This window comes from Glossina fuscipes, unplaced genomic scaffold (genome assembly GCF_014805625.2).
Source record: "Glossina fuscipes isolate IAEA_lab_2018 unplaced genomic scaffold, Yale_Gfus_2 60, whole genome shotgun sequence".
NCBI classification, from domain to species: Eukaryota; Metazoa; Arthropoda; class Insecta; order Diptera; family Glossinidae; genus Glossina; species Glossina fuscipes.
The window spans coordinates 4,565,543-4,584,706 of record NW_023998432.1 but is presented as its reverse complement, the minus strand read 5'-3'; the positions used below and the strand labels follow the sequence as shown (position 1 = coordinate 4,584,706).

The 19,164-nt window shown below is 32.9% G+C and overlaps 1 protein-coding gene across 2 annotated transcripts in view; it reads right to left on the bottom strand.

Moving 5' to 3' along the window:
* The window catches only part of LOC119637553, a 77,938-nt gene extending 62,139 nt beyond the window's left edge, over positions 1-15,799 (bottom strand). For both annotated transcript variants that reach the window (XM_038033638.1, XM_038033639.1), the window contains exons 1-2: positions 15,547-15,799; positions 10,909-11,066 (exon numbers count right to left, since the gene is read on the bottom strand). The gene's annotated coding sequence lies outside the window, so the exon portion shown is untranslated. The remainder of the gene's footprint in view (positions 1-10,908; positions 11,067-15,546) is intronic.
* Between the last annotated feature and the right edge of the window lie 3,365 nt (positions 15,800-19,164).

Genomic DNA, 19,164 nt, shown 5'->3' with positions numbered 1-19,164 from the left:
TGATATTTAACACTTTTTTCAATTCAACGTTGTTGCCTTCCTTAACTTGATAGTTCGATTATTTTTAGAATAAGTTCAGAGAAAATTCTGCTTGTATAGGATGGAAATATTGGTGAACAAGCGTTATCTATAAAATTCATTTTACCTTTTATTGTCCAGTTTTTCACGATAAATTTTTTCAAGTATGATTGTAAAATAATAAACAAAATGAAATGTGGGGTTTTTGTCGTTTATAATGTGTCATAACATTGATTGTTTTTCCACTTTCAGTGAGGTATTTATCAGATGGAAGTGCCAATAATAAAAATACAAATGAGAAAGAATTATAAAACGTGTGAGTGTTTTTGAAATGCAATATTATGCAATAGTCGCACCACCTAGAGTCCATTTAGTTGTTATCGGCAGCTCAAATAATTTATGTCTTTCAAGGAATACTTTTTTATATTACGAACATCCTAATGAAGAAACAAAAAGGAGTTCTTTGAAGGACATATTTTGTGAATGTGACATGAGAACGTTTAATACAATGGTCGCTTCCCGCAAAAATGAATCTTTTGGCTTCAAATTTGGCAGAAACATCGAAAGTTCTTGCACGCAGGTTGGTATTGTAAATGGGTTAAACACATGACTACAATACTGCGTAATGGGAGAACACCTCTGTTTTTCAAAAGGAATAGAAGATTGGTGTTTTGCCTGTTACTCAAAAACCACAAGAGAAAAATCTACAAAAATTTGAGCGTCTGTTCTGTGGACGATGCTGGTTTACCTGTACATAAATGGAAGAAATCGCCCACGTCTATTTAATTTTAAAGTGTGGCATATTTTCATTTTCATTTAAAACTTGTATGACGCGCAGCAAGGCTCAAAACTCAAGTTTCAAATACAGAATGCACCTAAGCATGTCCGCCATTCATTTGTTCATTTGTCCGTCTGCGGATTCGAGTAGTATCTGTGATAGACATTCTTCCATTCGCAAAAATGAAAATATCGTTCAAAAACTTGCAAAAGAATTTGAAAATGATCAGATTTTCCAAAGAATATGCCCACAACGCCCACACGAGTATGTAATCAAAATTGTGAACGCCTTTATTTTCCATGTTTTTTGTTTTTTATCCATAAAGTACAACACATACATCATATCAGTTGTCACGTTTATTCTAGAAATAGGAAAAATCAACCGCGCCTATCCAATTTTATAGAGTATGAAAATTTAGTTCTTTTCCTATTATTTCGGACCACGGTGATGGATATAAAAGATTCGGTCACGAACGAATATAGTTTTCTTACTTCCTAATTGTTTGTATTGCGTTTATAATTAGCTGGGAGGAACATGTTATGTTGCTTTGTTACTTTAGGAGAAGGGGAAACAGCAATCGTTACGCGTGCGCTATTATTTGTGGATAGTGTTCGTAATATATGATGAATATAGTGCTTGTTATAAAAATTAGCGAACGTTACGTATGTGTTAGTGTTGTCAATTGTTTGAAGACGGGTATGTGTGTTTTTGGGAACGCGTCTGTGTGTGTATTAGTGTGTCCGTTTGTATGTTCAATATATGGTGAGGAATAACGTGTTAGTAATATAGCAACATTGTAAATAACGGCAGACAGGTGTAAACGATGGGGTCATAGCCGAACGTAACTTTGTTGCGCGTTTATCTGCCTCTTCTGCTTGCGTTACTAATTTTACTACTTTTTCTGTCTAGAATATCAGATATGATTGCGTTTTCAAATTCCGTAGATATAAACTCAAGACTCGCCGAAGCCCATTCCTGTAGTAGATTGCATCCCCCTATTCCTTTCTATATTATATCAAAAAGCTGTAGTCATAGACATTGAAGGATAATGAGAAAATTCGGTGAATATACTTACAGAGTAAACCAAACCCATATCTGTTGTTTAGAGGCTTTGAGATGTAGCTTTCGAAAGTTTAAGTTATCTGTTAAGTCCTCTGCGGGTCAGCAAATTAGCAACGGATGATTTAGTAAGTTGTCTGTTACTATTTATTAATCAATAATGAAACTCTACTTTCGGTTTCATTTTTTTTTTTTTTTTAAGAATATTCTAGTTCATTCTATATTATGTTCATTCGTGATTGGGCGATCACTACACATTTCTCATATGCTAACTCTTAAACATATTTAAGAGCGTTGCCATTAAGTATTAATTTACCATTTCAGTTGTTGTCTCTTGGTAAAATTCATATTGCTGTTATTGTAATTAGCAATCTATTATATAAAGTGTATATGTAAAGAAAGCACGCGACTGCGATCTTTCTGTACTGATAAAATAAAACTTCCCTTCCGTGTCTAGTAAACTTTAAAGAACTAATAAAATAAACATATATGTATTATATAAATATATATGCATTATATAAACGTATTATAGAACGTTATATATATATATATATATATATAAATTAACCGTTTTTGTTAAACGTCCATGTTTTTTCATTCCGTTTGCTTCTTTTGAAGTTATGTCTTGATACTTGATTTTGTTTCTTTATTTAGCATTTCAAATGTTATACTATTTTCGACTCATTAGGGTGACTTTCGCCCACCGAGGTCTCACGTATGCTGCAGTCAATTACAGTTTTTCTTATTCGTACAGAGTTTAAAGAATTGAACTTCCTGCGAACATATCGAACTAAAAAACTTCAGGGAATGGCCAAAATGTTACGGATGTACAAAAGATGGTTGACGATAGCATACTGGGAGTAATTGCTTCTACGTTGTAGTATATTTATGAGATATAATAAACAAATTGCATGTATTATTTAAATATCAAGATAAATTATCAAAGACGAAAGTCATGTACGTCCCTTAAATGAAAATAAAAGACTTAGTTGTTGACTGTCTATTGAAAGTGGTGTTAAAAATTTAGGATTGGCAGAAATGTTTTTTGCGTATTTTCTGAAACACTCTACGATCTACGCCGCATACTGGTTTAATATTTAATTGGAATAAATGAAATCTATCATCAAAGCCTTCTATTTGTGAAAATAGGTAGATTTATCTTACGGTGAATGTTGTAGTTCCTCAACAAAGATTGACGTGTGTTTATGCTGAATTTACTTTTTTCGATATATGGCGGGCGAATTTGCATACCGATCGCGTTCAATTCTTAACGTTTTGTCCTGAAAACATAAACAGCTTCATTCGTCGAATTCCAGCGTTCTGTCTTTACTTTGATGGCAATGGGATTGGAATAATCAAATATACACCGTGAACCATTATTCTACAAGTAAAAACAACCAAAAACACTATATGGACCATAGCGCACTATTAAATCGCCTACATCATCCTAGTGATATTCATATGACATCTTTTCCAAACTGAGCGTTATATGGGATGTGTAAACCATTTTAAGCAGCGCTCATCCAAGAGCCAAAACGGTATATTTCTGGAAAATATCTCTAAAATTGCGATCCATAAGTTGAAGACAAGCAAATAAGACAGACTGACGAATGGACTAGCTTAAATCGGCTTAGAAAGTGGTTCCTTCGGTACGATAAATGGTGGCGTCTATCTTAAGTTCTTTTCGACGTTGTGTACTGCCGCACAAGCTTAATGTGCCTCTATGCGACGCATGGTGAAGCATATAAAAATATTCTGTACTAATTACGATAATCAATAGTAGTGACAAACAAACACCCGAATCGAAAACCTTTTCTAAAAATTGTATGTGAAAATGTATGAAAAGGCGTCGAAATGGAACATAAAAAAAATGAATTAATATGTTACAACATGATACGGAACAGAGCAAGAACAAAAGGAAAACGATAGAAGTCATGAAAATATATCAAGACAGGGTTAACATGAGAAAGAAATGTTTCCGCCAGGGTATACTATGGTATTTATGAATTAGTGTCGGACGCCTGTAGCAGTACATGGACGTGAGGTAAAAGCAATAAATAAACTTTTATAGATAGATTCGCAATACATAAACTCGTTTAGTTAATGGACTATAGGTAGTAAGCACAATGAGGCTTATATTCTCCACTCTAAGGGAAAACATTGAAGTTACAAATTTTATGAATTTTATAAATATATAAGTTATGTGTACAACACATGTATATATATAACAATTATAAACTAAATTTATCCTCCCTTTTATGAAAAATGTATCATTTAAATCTTTTGCCCAGCTCTGGGAATATAAGCGAAATTTGATTATGTCAGACCCCATACGGTTTTAAAATCGTAATTGTATAAAAGCAACGAAAACGAGAGCAAATACGAGCTTATACTTCAATTCTTAATTTAAGCTCATTTAAAAATTCATTTTCGTAAATTTATTGATAAAGGGTAGATTTAAATTAGTTAAATTTAATATTATAAAGTAATATACAAATTCCAATTTATCTCATCCGCTTAAGTGTTGATTGGTACCACAAGACTGATAAATTGTCATAAATTAAATTAGCATTTAATTTGCGTTTTATAAAAACAAGTCAAAACAAGTCAATAAATTTAAATTCATTTTATGCAAATATTTGCAATTTAGGAATGATTTAAAATCGAAAGTTACAGTAATAACTAACTACTTTTAATCAAATAAGGAAAAACGTGAACGTATTATAATATTATTAGATATATGTTATATCAAAATTTCAAAAACTGTCTGAACAAAACAACGTAAACGACAGCGCCTGTCACAAGCATAGCTACTTCTGGCATGTAAATAAAACGTACCTATTATTATTTTATTATGGAAAACCGAAAAAGTTATATTCTTCTACTTAGCATAAACAACACAGACGACTTTCGTTGTTCGAAAGTTCCGACTCAAGTGTAGATAAAGATAATGTCCGCAAGACCACCCTGACTTTAATTTGCCGATGGTCCGCTATATATCGTACCTTTAAATAACCAATTATTATGTTTCATTTAAAGCAGTCCAATAAGTTTAGATAGCTACGTGAGCACAAACATAGTTTAAGCATCGCGTTACCACGAAAATCGTATCCTCAATAAAATGTGTAAAGACTGCCGCTTTTTCGCTATCAACGGGAGCGCTGGGAAAGTTATTAGAACAGAAAACCATGGACGGTCAAGTAAAGCGTTAATTAAAATATAAGAAAACCGATTTATTTTACTGTTACTTATACTGTAGTCTTGAAGTCGACTAGTTTTATTATGTATTCACAGCTTGCAAAGGTTGAAAAATAGGAATGTCACCCAATAGAGGTGAACGAGAACGTGGCGGCAACTTAAAAGGGTAGGTGTTATTCAATAATTTAAGTTCAAAGTTAACTTGATTGTAGAAGAAGTAAATTAACATTTGCATACATATTTAGAAACAGCACAAATTTGCTTAATTCTATCTTATAATAAATCCAAAAATAAAGACTGTTATACAATCTATTACGGTTTCCGTAGCGAAGGAAAATCTCCTAATCTAATAGCAATACAAGCAAACCCAGCATATAGAAGGAATGGTGATTTGTGTAAAAAAGTTTGCTAAAGTCGAGAGAATTGAATCGTGGTCTGCAAGGAAACAAATCTATCATATATATTTTGTGCGCCTAATGGAGCAAACTATTGTGAAATGATAAATTTTTAATTGCTATTAATAAGTCCTGTTAACTTTGCAAATAATTTTTTAAGTTTCTAAATAAATGATACTATTGTAAATGCACAATCCCGAGGTATAACACTGATTAGCGAACATTAAGGCTAAAAAATGAGCAAAGCAACTTGACTTATATTGTATGACAAAAGGTAATATAGGCCGTGTAGAACTTATTTCAGTCCTTTTTAAAACTTACTAAGGCTAGTCAAAATCTACCGTTCATAATCGTAGACAATTATACGAATTCTACTTCTCGAATGGTGACCATTCCTATTGGCGATAAAATACATAAATGCCTTAGCAATTATGGTTCGCGATAAAATTTCAATACTTGTTCTATAAGTCATATCGAAAAAGAGAAGCTCTTTCATCGCAGGATAGCCACCTCTGACTGAATGATTTCGTTAAGAACGATAATAATTACATTTGATCAAACATTAGCGGGGACGAAACTTTTGTCGTATTTCATTTTTTTTATATGAATAACGGTGAATCAGAGCCAACATTTTTTCAGTAAATTGATTGGCACGTAATATGCCAAAAAATTTGTAAACCGTTCTTGTTGAAGAAAGCATAATACGGGTACGGACAACTTTAATAAAGAGCTCTATGGCATTCTCGAATTGCATACATCAGTATAAGAGTTTTGAAAGCTATGGACCAATTTACATAGTATTCGAAGTGAACTCGACGATGGCATATATGACCAAGTCTCTTTGGGTAGAGAAATTTTAGAAAACTTAAAATAGAATTCAGTAGACAGTTGATATGTCTACTCAACCCAACTAAAAATATATAATATAAAGTATATAGTTGACGAAAATTTAAAAACGAATTCTTCATTGTGTCAAAGGCGTAAACCAAAATGAATATGAAGCATTTAAAGAAACGTCACTTGTTTTCTTACAAATTTTTGTTAATAGTATATCAGAAACTCTTTTCATATATTTATATATTCATGCATTAAGCAATAACTCCCGGAACGCACACACATATGTCATTTCTAAAAAAATATTCACATTAGTTTTAGAAAGTGCCGCTCCAAACGATGTGTGTTCAAATGACATGCTATTTCGATCATTTGGTTGCGCGTTACTGTCGTTTAAGTGACGACATTTGTTAAACAAGGCAAAAAAAATCGCCTTTTTGTCATAAGCATCAATTTTTCGGTGGTTTGGTCATTTTAAACGGCTTCATCTAAATGACTTTCAATGTGATGCTGAATGTAGTTCATGCCCGTTACGGTAAAAAACATCAATTAAATCCCTTAAACTTAAAAATCAATAAGTAAACTTATAAATGGTAGCTAACGTAACAAAGATATCAAAAGACAATTTGTTCATCATTTTATATTAAAATTTGGACAAGAGAAAGTTGTTTGCTAACCGCGCATCTCGTTTACCCAGGGTGAAACAAATGCGACGTGTCACAAGTTGACGACTACAAGATTGAAGTTTTGGAATTTTTTTAATTCTACAAGGTCATCACCGGAAGCGTGCAAACTTATAAAAAATAAAATATGTATTTTACAACTTTTTTTCTTTGCCTTATGGTCACTATTGCTACTATGTACACGGTGTGAACTTTAATTCGGAAATAGTAATAATTTAGAACTGTTTACATAACAAGTGAGAACATTATAGTCGGGCAAGCCCGACCATTAAATACCCTACACCGCATTGTTTAACCGAATTCTTATTTTTATTATAGAACACAAGTTATATTTTGTTTCTATTTCTCATGTGCGTATTTATGAAGAGTCGGGCCCAAAACGCAACCTAATGTAGTACAAGTTTAATTCTTACATAGGGCATAATCCAAAAATAGGCGTAGATGGTCCAAATTTTGTAGAATTCATTTTTTTATGAAATAACTATTATAGTTCAGTTTTCATCATATATTAAAACTTGGATTTTCTGCTCTACAAAGAATCAATTTCCTTGAAAATCCTCCTTAGGATACGATTCAAAAAATAGGAGGAGATGGTCCAAATTTGGTAAAGTTAATTTTTTTATGTTAAATTACTATTATGATATAATTTTCATCATGGAGAATCGAAAATTATAACTTTTTGCCATATAAACTTTAGTTTATTATACGAGAGTGGATTCAAAAATTGCCCCAGCCGGTCTAAAGCTTTCGCAGCAATTTAGAACGCCGCAATACTACTACTTAGCCGGTTTTGTCGAGAAATTTTGAAAATTACAATTTGCTTCCATATAACGACTTTTCAGGGTAAGGCGTTGTATGGAGAGTAGCAGGGATGGAATAAAATTTATTTTCCATCATTCAGTTCACTTAAAAAAACACCTAATACAATTTTTTTTTCGCAAGCAAAAAGGATTTGCTTAATAATTCATGATTGTTCTAATCAAACCGACGAGTGGGAAATAATTTGGTACGGCATAAGGACTTCCTAATATTCTTCCGTTAAGAGGTTATAAAATATACCGAAAGAAGGATGATGATACCCCGAAACTATGTATTTCTGCGATCAGCTTGCGGCGTGTTTTTAAAACATATTTGAAGACCTGAGTAACTGCCACAGGGCACAAAAATCTACACTGGCTTGAACAGAGTTAAAGATGGCGAGGGACTCCTTCCTTAGAAGAAAAAATTTGAGGTCCCTACAATTCCCAAAAAAACTAAGAGCGTCCAACACTTTCAATAATGCTCCAGCTTCAAATGGCAACGTAAACTACTTATATATTAACTTCAGCAACGTCAACAGAAGAGTTTATTCTGAAAGTTTCGGTAAGTCTTCTAACAAACGCAGTTTTATTTGCGATCTATTTATTAACCTTTATATTATTTTTTCTTATTAAGAGTTAAATTTAATTAAGAACTCTTTGATTGCATGTAACAACATATGATGAGAAGTGTGGTTTGAAAATTCCTTATCCAAGTGTGACTAAAATATTTGCTGTAGCAGTGAAAAAAAGTATGCAACAAAAAATTTCTTGACACTATGTAGTAATTTTATAAACGGAAAATTCGCAGAAAATTTGACATTATTAATTGCGGCATTGTTTAAAAAAATTTTTTTTTCAAGAGCAGCTAAATAGGAAAATATAAATTAAGTGATATGATGAAAGAAAAAAAATACAACTCTAAAAGCTCCGGTAAGAAAAATGTCCCTCCGTTTTATCTTTCCACATCGATTATCTAGGAAGGAAAAGTTTTATTTTATTCGCCACCGAAGAAGGAAGTTGCATTAATTTTCTTTCATCGTCGCTAACGCCCATTAATACGCTTCACTTATACGCTTATAGATAGCGATTTATGTTTACATTTATACTTTATGCTCAGAATAACTTTAAGAGAAAAGATCCAATCATACCAAGTCGCGTAATATGCGCTGCACCTAATTTATGAATTCAACAAATGTCTACTCTCACTTTCTGTACCCATATTTTATGGTATCTTTGAAACTACGTAGCTCATGCCTCTATATGATTTATTTTGGATCTTGTTTTATTAAAAAAAAAAAAGGGTTTTAAGATTTTTGGTTACTTAATATACCAAGCATATCACTTTTAGCCTTACACAAATTAAGAGCTGTTGTTGTGCACAAATTTTCTCAATTTGTGAAGGTTAGGAGTAATCACAAACAACTCCTCGTGTTTGTATCTGTTAGAATCCGCACCTACGGACATTTTACGTCTGAGAATACAAATTGCAGTTCCTTAGACAAACGTTGAACATGTATACGAAGTTTTGAAAGACGCAAGCAAGGACCTACGATTTTTAAAGCGATGGAAAAAATACATATCAGCACCACTTAAACCGTCTATATTCGATCAATTTTCGTAGGTATGGGCGGGAGACCCCGAATCTCGGCTGGGGACCCTCGACTATGTATAGCGAAAAGCTCGTATGCTCACGGTGGACCAAACTCTCGGTATCATTGCACGTCGGCATAACGTGGGCCGTATTGTTCCAATGTAGGGATATATCCAGGGTAAATAGTCGACAAACATAAAAGAGTTTCGTCTAGTTTCGGTAGAAAAACTCCTCGGATTTCTTAGCGTTTTCATTCCCTTATCCTGCAGATGTCCTTCATCACCGTGATATCTTTTTTAACCGCATAGGTCGCCTTTGGAGTAATCTCTAAGACAGATGTTAGAACAACTCTAAACTCAAAATGGTCAATATGAGCGAAGGTTTTGCAAAATTTACAGAAAGCAAAGGTTTTCTTATCTTTATTCATTTATATAATTTCTGGCAAACTCACACCCAGCTAAACGAATCAGAGACGCTGCAAAATGTACATATTTTGGTCAACGCGAGTATCCATGGCTTACGTTATTCAAATGAAAACGAACAAATCAAATGAAACGAAGTCTTTGGATCGATTAGGCTACGCGCTTAGTCCTCACAATAAACTTGTGAGATTATTTTGATCTCAGTCAACCACAATAATCAACCGGAAGGATACAATCAGATCGCTGAATTTCGGGTGAATATTTTAATTTAATTTTTTACACAACAATTGCTGGCTGAATGCTTAAAGAGCTGAATTTCTATAGCATGGCTGCGAGATGTTAGCTTAATGATATAATTATAAATAGTCAGATATTTACAGTTTGTTTTTTATTTTAAATGCATAGGAAATTTTATATTTTATTCATTATTGCCTTTTCTTTTTTATTTTTTTAGATATTTTAGTCATGAAATTCAAGCTCTTTTATCCACCATTACGCGAGTCATTATATTGAGTTCTTATCATAGTCGACACACAATAAATACTTCAGTCAGATGGTCATCTATAGTTGATTTGTTTGTTGAACAAGAAGAAGACAAGAAGTATTAATTAAAATCAATATTTTTAAAGGACATTATCATATGTTCTAAATATGATATTCATTTCGTAGTTTTACGTTAGATACTTAAAATTTGTATAAAAAATGTGTTGAAATTAGCTTGGATCATGACATAATTACTTCTTGTGTATTCTTTTCCGGCAAAAGAACATAATCCTGAAACGGTTCGTCAAGTTGTATGCGCACTTTTGATTGCGGTGAAATCTCAAATTGACTTAAACATGTGACCCAATTTATCCCTTCATTTCTCCATCTGCTTTTCTTTTTTCTCTACTTCCTAATCTTATTTTCAAAATCTAAGAAATGGCGACCATTGCAACTTCACAAATTGAGTACGAAAGTGTATACTCGAAATACTCGTTGGAGCACCATAGTTACTTGCACAATTAAGCAAAAATTAAACTACTTGGAGAAGCAACTAATATAGCGTTTTTCTTAATAATATTAAAGTATTAAGTTTTAATATCGAGGCATAGTAGATGAGAGTACAATAATTTCGGCGATTCGCTTACCTTATTCAAGATTATGTGTCAGCGATCTCATGACGTATATTTGTGCTTATGCAATTGTAAAACTTTAAAACCACTTAGCTACGTCCATCAGTCCATTTATTTACTATTTACCTTCTCGTAATCCGCAAAATTGAATCGTTTTTTGTCAGCAAGGTCGTCTATAAAATAAACAAAAAAAAAACCTTAAAAAAGTTTAAAAAAAAAAAAAACTTATTTATATAAATATTCATTGATATACTTTCTAGTTTTTAAAACTGTCCAAACGTTACCTAGAGTTCACAATAAGAATAGCAAGTAAAAAAATGTTCTTATGGTGAAATCAAGAGTTGTATAGATTATGTAACTTTTATTTATTTATTTTTTTTAATTTTACTTCGTGTTATTTTTTATCACATTGTTTGGGTAAGAACTTAAGAGAGACAGTAAATAGACTTTAAAATTCGATTGTAAAGTTCATTATTCTCCCTACAATGTCTTTTGCTTGCAAGCTCCATTTAAACGAATAATGTGACATGTTTAATAAAGACCATTTTAGATCATTAACTCACGCTTAATTCGTCATGTATAGCATTGCTTGCTATACTATTTCATTCATATGGCATTTAGTTTAAAAGAAGAGAAAGATAGTTGAACAATAATGACGGCAAGTTACGATATTATATAATAATAATTTTCAATACTAAAATATTAAGGTAAAGACCAGATACATAGTGCACGTATCTTTTTTATCAACCTTCAAATGTTTTGAATTTTGATGTTTGTGCAAAACATTTTAATAGATTGAAGTATGTGAGATCCATGTATATTTGTTTAAATTGATTGGATCGATTCTAGATCGGGTATCCGTTTGTAGAAAGACTATAATGGTTATGCGAATTAATTGAACATTTTCCTCCTGCAACGCAAGCGAGTTTGAGACGTTTATTGCGGATACAACGGCCATGATATCTATATCTTTACACCCTACCCCACTTGTGGTACAGGGTATATTAACTTAGTGCGATCGTATGTAACACGCAAAACGGCTTCACATAGACCCACCTTTTATTATACCGGCCGAGTCATTCAGAGTTTTATTCAGATTATTATTCAGAGTTATTATCAGAATTGATCTAGGCCTGCCGGTCCGCCTGTCCGTCTGATGTGTGTCCATGTAAATTTCAAGCTACAGGTCGCAATTTGAGATATTGCAAATAGATTTACTACTGTGGAATGTTTTAACCCAAGGACGAACGCTGTTGAAAACGGTTCGGATCGGTCCACTTTTTCGACCACTCCTCATATAACGCCCTATTCTGAAAAGTTGTTATATGGGAAAAAATTGTAATTTTCAAAATTTCTCTGCAAAAGTGGCTAAGTAGTAATATTTCGCCATTCTCAATTGGTATGGAAACTTCTGACCGCCTTGGGCCATTTTTGAACTCCTTCATATAAGGAAAACTAAAGTTCACACAATAAAAAGATATCATATTTAATTCTTCATGATGAAAATTATATCATAATAGTAATTTAACATAAAAAAATTAACTGTACCAAATTTAGACCATCTCGTCCTAATATTTGAATCCTATGGAAGATTTTTAAGTAAATTGATTCTTTGTAGAGCAGAAAACCCAAGTTTTAATATGTGGTGGTAAAAACTGAACCATAATATTATCATAATTTCATATAAATATGAACTCTGCAAAATTTGGACCATCGACGCCTATTTTTGAGTTCTAAGCTAAGGATTAAATTTGTACTAAATTAGATTGCGATTTGGGCCCGCTTCGACATAAATAAGCACTGGAAAAATTTGCCTTTATATGGAAACAAAATATAATATTATATTATATATAATAAAAATAATATAAAAATATATATATATATAATAAAAATAAGAAGTGCGTTAGACAATATGGTGTAGGGCCTGTTTTATTCTGGTGTTGAGTCGAAATTATTCGTTTAAAGCTTCTTTCTTACAGTAATGCCAGTTTGTTATCACTTTATTGATAAAAAATCTTTCTAGTTTAGCAGGTTAGCTCGCTGTTCGCATATATATATATAACTTAAACATATATATATTAACTTGAACGTTTTGTTTAAATATTTGCATTGACAGTCCACTAACTTTTTACATTACTTTTTTATATCTCTCCTCCCTTTTCTTTCCATATATTTAGCCAAAATTATTTGTTTATTTAACCGCATATTATATTAGTTTGGGGAAAAAGAAATCCATTATTTTTTCGGTAGATGGCTGCACTGATAGATTTCTCGTAAAGTATCGATCAAACAATTTCATATTTATGCTCGTTGGAAAGGTGACATTTCGCAGTAAAAAAAATTCTTTTGCTGTTTTTTGTTTGGTGCATTCAGTTGTGAGTTACAGCGTGTTAAAAATGGAAGTGAACAAAGAGAAAATTCGGTACATTTTACAGATTTTCTTTGACAAAGGCGAAAATGCAAGCCAGGCGGCTAAAATTGTGAATGGTGTTTATGGTTCCGATACTGTAACAGCCAATTATGTGCAATTTTGGTTTCGTAGATCCCGTTCAAGAATTTTTGATGTTAAAGATGCACCTCGCACAGTTAGGCCGGTCGTCGAAAATGTCGATAAAATCGGAGAAATGATCGAAGTTGACCGGCATGTTAGCAGTCGTAACATCGCCCAGGAGCTAAAAATCGACCATAAAACAGTTTTATACCATTTACACAAAGCTGGATTCGAAAAGAAGCTCGATGTTTGGGTGCCACACCAATTAACAGAAAAAAACATGATGGATCGAATTTCCATCTGCGAAGCCTTGGCCAAACGGAATGAGATAGACCCATTTCTTAAACGGATGGTGACTGGAGATGAGAAATGGATCACATACGATAACCCTGTGCGAAAACGATCGTGGTCAAAGAGCGGTGAAGCACCTCAAACGGCCAGGAAGGTTTTGCTATGCATTTGGTGGGACTGGAAGGGGATTATTTATTATGAGTTGCTTCCATATGGCCAAACGCTAAATTCTGATCTCTACTGTCAACAACTGGACCGTGTGAAGATAGCGATTGACCAGAAACGGCCAGAATTGGCCAACAAGAGAGGTGTCGTGTTCCACCAGGACAACGCTAGGCCACACACATCTACAGTGACTCGCCAGAAACTTCGGGAGCTTGGTTGGGAAGTTTTAATGCATCCGCGATACAGTCCGGACTTGGCACCAAGCGATTATCATCTTTTTCTTGCATTGCAAAATTTCTTTAATGATAAAAAATTGGAATCTAGGGAGGATTGTGAAAATCGACTAGTAGAGTTTTTTGCAAATAGAGACCAGGACTTCTATGAGAGAGGCATTTTGAAGTTACCTTTAAAATGGCAACAAATCGTACAACAAAACGGTGCATATTTGACCCAAATCGGACAATCCGAAGCATGTTAAATAAAGTCCTGAAGTTCATATAAAAATAATGGATTTCTTTTTCCCCAACTTATATATAAAATCTTACATTTAATCTGCTATAAATAATTTCAGTTACAAAAAGGATTATTTTATGAGCAAATTTAAATGGCGTCAATTTCCCCCAACACTTAAATATACAGCCAATTGTTAAATTATAGTCGATGTTAGAAAAATTAAGCAATGGTTTCAATTCGCTTTAAAAGGGAATTTTTGAATGCAGTTAAAAGTGTTCAAATTCAGTTCCTTTTCGTTAAAAAGTTTTCGAGCAATTGACATTGTTACAATCTTTTTTTCTTACGAAACCACAAATTCTCTTTCATCCTATAAAATAATATAAAAAAGCATTTATGTTACTTTAATTATTTCTCAAGCATGCTTTTTATCCATAAACTTTAAAAGCAATCTAATATAAAGATAATTCGAATTCATTGCATCTGCCACGTCGGTAACTTTAGTAATGAATTAGTATGTTAGAATCCGTCAGTGTAAAAATTTTAACAACAGCATACGTTAAAACTATTATTTACCTAGAGATTTCTCATCTCTTTATTAAAAAACATGTCTTTTTGTAAAATAGATATGTGGCGAAAGCTTTTATTTAAGAATAGTTTTTATAAGAAAATGGATTAATAATTTCTTAAAAGGGAAAAAAGGAACGAAACCCAGTTTAAGGGTTGAATTATTATTCTGAAAATTTTTTTTCGTATTCAAGTAAAACTTCACACCGTATGGAATTAGAAAAAGTGAACGTGAAACAAAATAATAACATCGTTTTATTTTATCTCAAAATACAATATTTCGATACTTTTGTTTCTTTTCTTCATTTTTCTTATGTTTTTATAAGTGAATATATTCATAAGTAGACAATGAATTAATTAGTGAATATATTGATAGATAATATGCTCGAATCGTAACATAAGAAACCGTGGAACATATAGCAGGTGGATCGATAAATTCTTCAACTGTCAATAGTCTAGTTTAAAGCTACTAGGGAATACAAAAAATTGCCTACATTTTTGCGAAGCAGAAAACTCCACATTTGATTGAATAAGTGTAATGACACACCACTTGCTAAATTGCTCGTTTATCTACTGTTGTCTATTATTTTTTAAATAAATAATATATTTATCAATAAGCAATGAATTAATTAGTAAAACACAAAGATAGCATGGTAAACGCTTAACGAATAAACAAACATTTTACTCACCTTTTATAATTAAGAAGTTATTTCATTGAAATTTCAAAGGTTCACTTCAAAAGTAATCCCATAGATTTTATTATATTTACGTTGCTTAAAATGTTATTATAACAATAATTAAAATAAGTGTATAAATTAAATAAATTTCCTGCCTTTCGGAGCACTTTTTCACTTTTTGCTACACTTCAATTATGATGAACTAAACACATTTCCATTCCAATAAAAATTAATTTAGCATATGTATATGTATAAAAAAAAAGTTAATTTCACATCTATGCACACATATATTACATTTATATATGTATATATATAGAGCGAGAGAAAGGGAGAGGTTATATTTAAACCAAAACAATTCTCCGATATCCAGTTATTTCGCGTTGCGTTGGTTATACCACATTAAAAGTAATTTTCGTGTGAAACTAAAATAAAACGCACGTGTCAAACTGTTTTTAAGCACCGAGAACGAAATGAAAGCTTGTTTCTTCTTGATGAACTAGTCATATGGTCACTCTATCAACAAAACTTTTCTGATACAAAGCAAAAAAAAGGAAGCAGCTTTTCACACACTGGTAGAAAGCTTATTTCATAGCATATATCAAAGCGTGTGCAAAAAAATCTTTAAAAGGCCGGCTTATAAGGTTATTATTATAAATATCCGTAAATATGTGAATATTGTATTAATACTTTTAAAGATTTATCGCTTTGGTTAATAATAAAAAGAAATTATATTTTAAATATTATCTGTAATAGAATGGTTTATTTTTATTATAAAAACTGTCGACTTGTGTTCTGAGTAGTGCGTGTTTTCTTTTTCGTCTGCGATTTTTTAATTGTTTTCGGTGTTTTTGTGTGTTTAGCTCGTGTCGTTTCAGTGTCTTTACAAAAACTGATTATCGCGGATAGTATGTGCTTTTGTTTCCTCAAAATATAATAAAAAAAATCAAAAAAATAAATAAAAATAAAAAATTGAAATCAATTGACATTCTCCTCAGTAGTTCTCAAACCTTTTCAAGTAAGGGGTTACTTCCCAAATTACTAAATAATAGACGACCATAAGTCATAATGGGCTCGGGGCCGCCAGATAAAAACTCAAATAGATTTTATCTATTAGCAGACGTATCCCACCAAAGAAAAAAAATTAAAAATTCGGACTTTGCGGTGTTGCCAACCAGTAGCATCACTCCTATTGAGAAAAAATATGTTGTGACTTCTTCAACTAACCCTACCATAACAATTTCACAAATCAGCTCTTTTGCTATTAAAAAATCACTGGATAGCATTACACTGTATATATAGAGTCTATTTCGATTCTATACGATGGGAATTTACTTGTCCTCGCTGACAACCCGCGCGCAGCCGAAAACCTCAAAAAATCGAAATCATTAGTTAATTAATGTGCTATTTCCGCTAAACTACATGACAAACTTAACTCCGTTAAAGGCGTAATATATGCCCCATGCTTTAAACATGTACCGGAAGACGAAATAGTTAGCGAAATAAGCCATCAAGGCGTGACTGAAGTTTATAAATTCACCAAATTAAATTCCTCCTACAGGAAGGATAATTGTGACCTGTGATTGCTATCGATCATCGAAAACAGTTGATGTGGCTTGGTATAAATGTAAAGTGGATCTCTACGTTCCAAATACCATGAGATACAAAAATTGCTATAGCCTTGGTCATATGGCATAAAAGTGGAACAGTACTTTATCTTGTGCTAACTGTGGTCTTCTTCCACATTCTGAAAGCTGTACGTACGCGTAGTTGCTGTATAAATTGCAATGATCAGCACTCGGCGTTAGACAAACAATGCCCACGTTATATACAAATGGATGAAATTTAAAAAATCAAAATAAAAAATTGCTGTGTAGCATGGGAGAATCGCGCCGCAAGTGCAGGGAAATATATCCAACTGGAACCCAAAAAATTCATAAAAATAATACCTATGCTCCTGTCGCCTCGCAAATTGAGCCCAATAAGCCTTTAACTCCAACACTTTCGAATGTCAAATCTGTTCTGCCATCAGCCAAAAATCATATATCGAAACCAGATACATCACCCGCCAAAAATAATGTTAAAAAAATCAAAACAACACCAAATATTGATAAAATTAAAACAACTACACGTATCGTAAACCCTAATAAACTAAATTCCCCAGAATCATCAGCTCTCAGCCCTAGTCAACAAATTGTAAGCTGTAATGAATCCAACCTTTCATCCGTTAATCAACTTTCAATTTCAAATTATTTACGTGCGCCCACTCGTTCCACTTCAAATATACGCAACCACCTAAATACAGATTATTCTGCTGGCAAGAATAAATTATTCACGCAAAACTCCTATAGCGACATTTTCGACGGAGTCGCTGACATGTCAACATAACTCACGTACCGCTCCATTTCCATGTCACGAATTATTAATAAATCTGGTAAATTCCGCACACTCATAAGTGATTTTAATCCAACCTTTATATCGCTCCAAGAGACCCATTGCAGAAGCTCTTTTAATTCTATTCCGCCCAAATGCTGATCAATTTATATTCCAAAGAAGGAGTTGTTGTTTTTATAAAATCAAGTATACATCACAAACGCATAAATTTAAGCTCATATATATAAGCCGTAGCTATACAAATAATCTTAAACATAAAGTTTACCGTGCTTTCGCTCTATATCCCATCTTCGCAATCGTTTTCTCAGTAAGAAATCTATAACTTATTCTCTGTGCTTTCCCCCCCATTAATTATGCGGGGCGACTTTACTTGGTGGAATACCATCTGGGGCTCAACAGGGAGCCGTGATACTGCTTTAGAAAAGGCCTTCATTTAAAGCAATCTCTGCATTTTAATTGATGGAACACCAACGCACTTTTCAACTCATCACACCTTTTCTAATATTGATTTAACATGTTGCTCCCCGACTCTTCTTCCTTTGGTTTACTGGTCTAATTCTAATGATCTACATAATAATGATCACTTTCCAATCATAATCGATCTTAAGCTTTCAAAGTCCTCTGTTACTCCAGCAAAACAGCCAAATTCCTCCTAGACAATACGGATTGGATCAATTACTCCAAACAGGCCGAGTCATTTCTGAACTCAAAGTCATTTAACGGGAAGTGCAACCATGATGTTGCTATTATGTCTAAACCGAATCGCACGGCTGCTCACCTTTCTATTCCTCAATCCAACGGCTTTTCCGAAAGAGCTAGGCTCCTTGGTGGAACAACACGCTTTCGTTATTGAGGAAAAACAAAATAGATCTATGGCACCGCTTTAAAAGACGTCCTGATAATAATCATTTGTTATTATACAAAAAGGCCAATGCTCTATTCAGGAAGGAATTACGAAAATCAAAGGCACTTAATTTCGACCTTTTCTCGAAAAGAATTCACAGAATATCAATGAAAGTTGTCTGGAACAAAATCAACACACTCAATGAGACTTCAAATTTGAATCAAATTTCTGCCATCTGCACTCCCAATGGAAGTTTAACTGACGCAGATGAGATTTCTAACTATTTTGGAAAAGTGTGGTGCGAATATTCCTCTGATTGCCACTTTTCCAATGCTTTCATCGAAAATGAAAGGACGCCAATTTCCCTTTCAAATGCTATTGACAAATGTGCCATG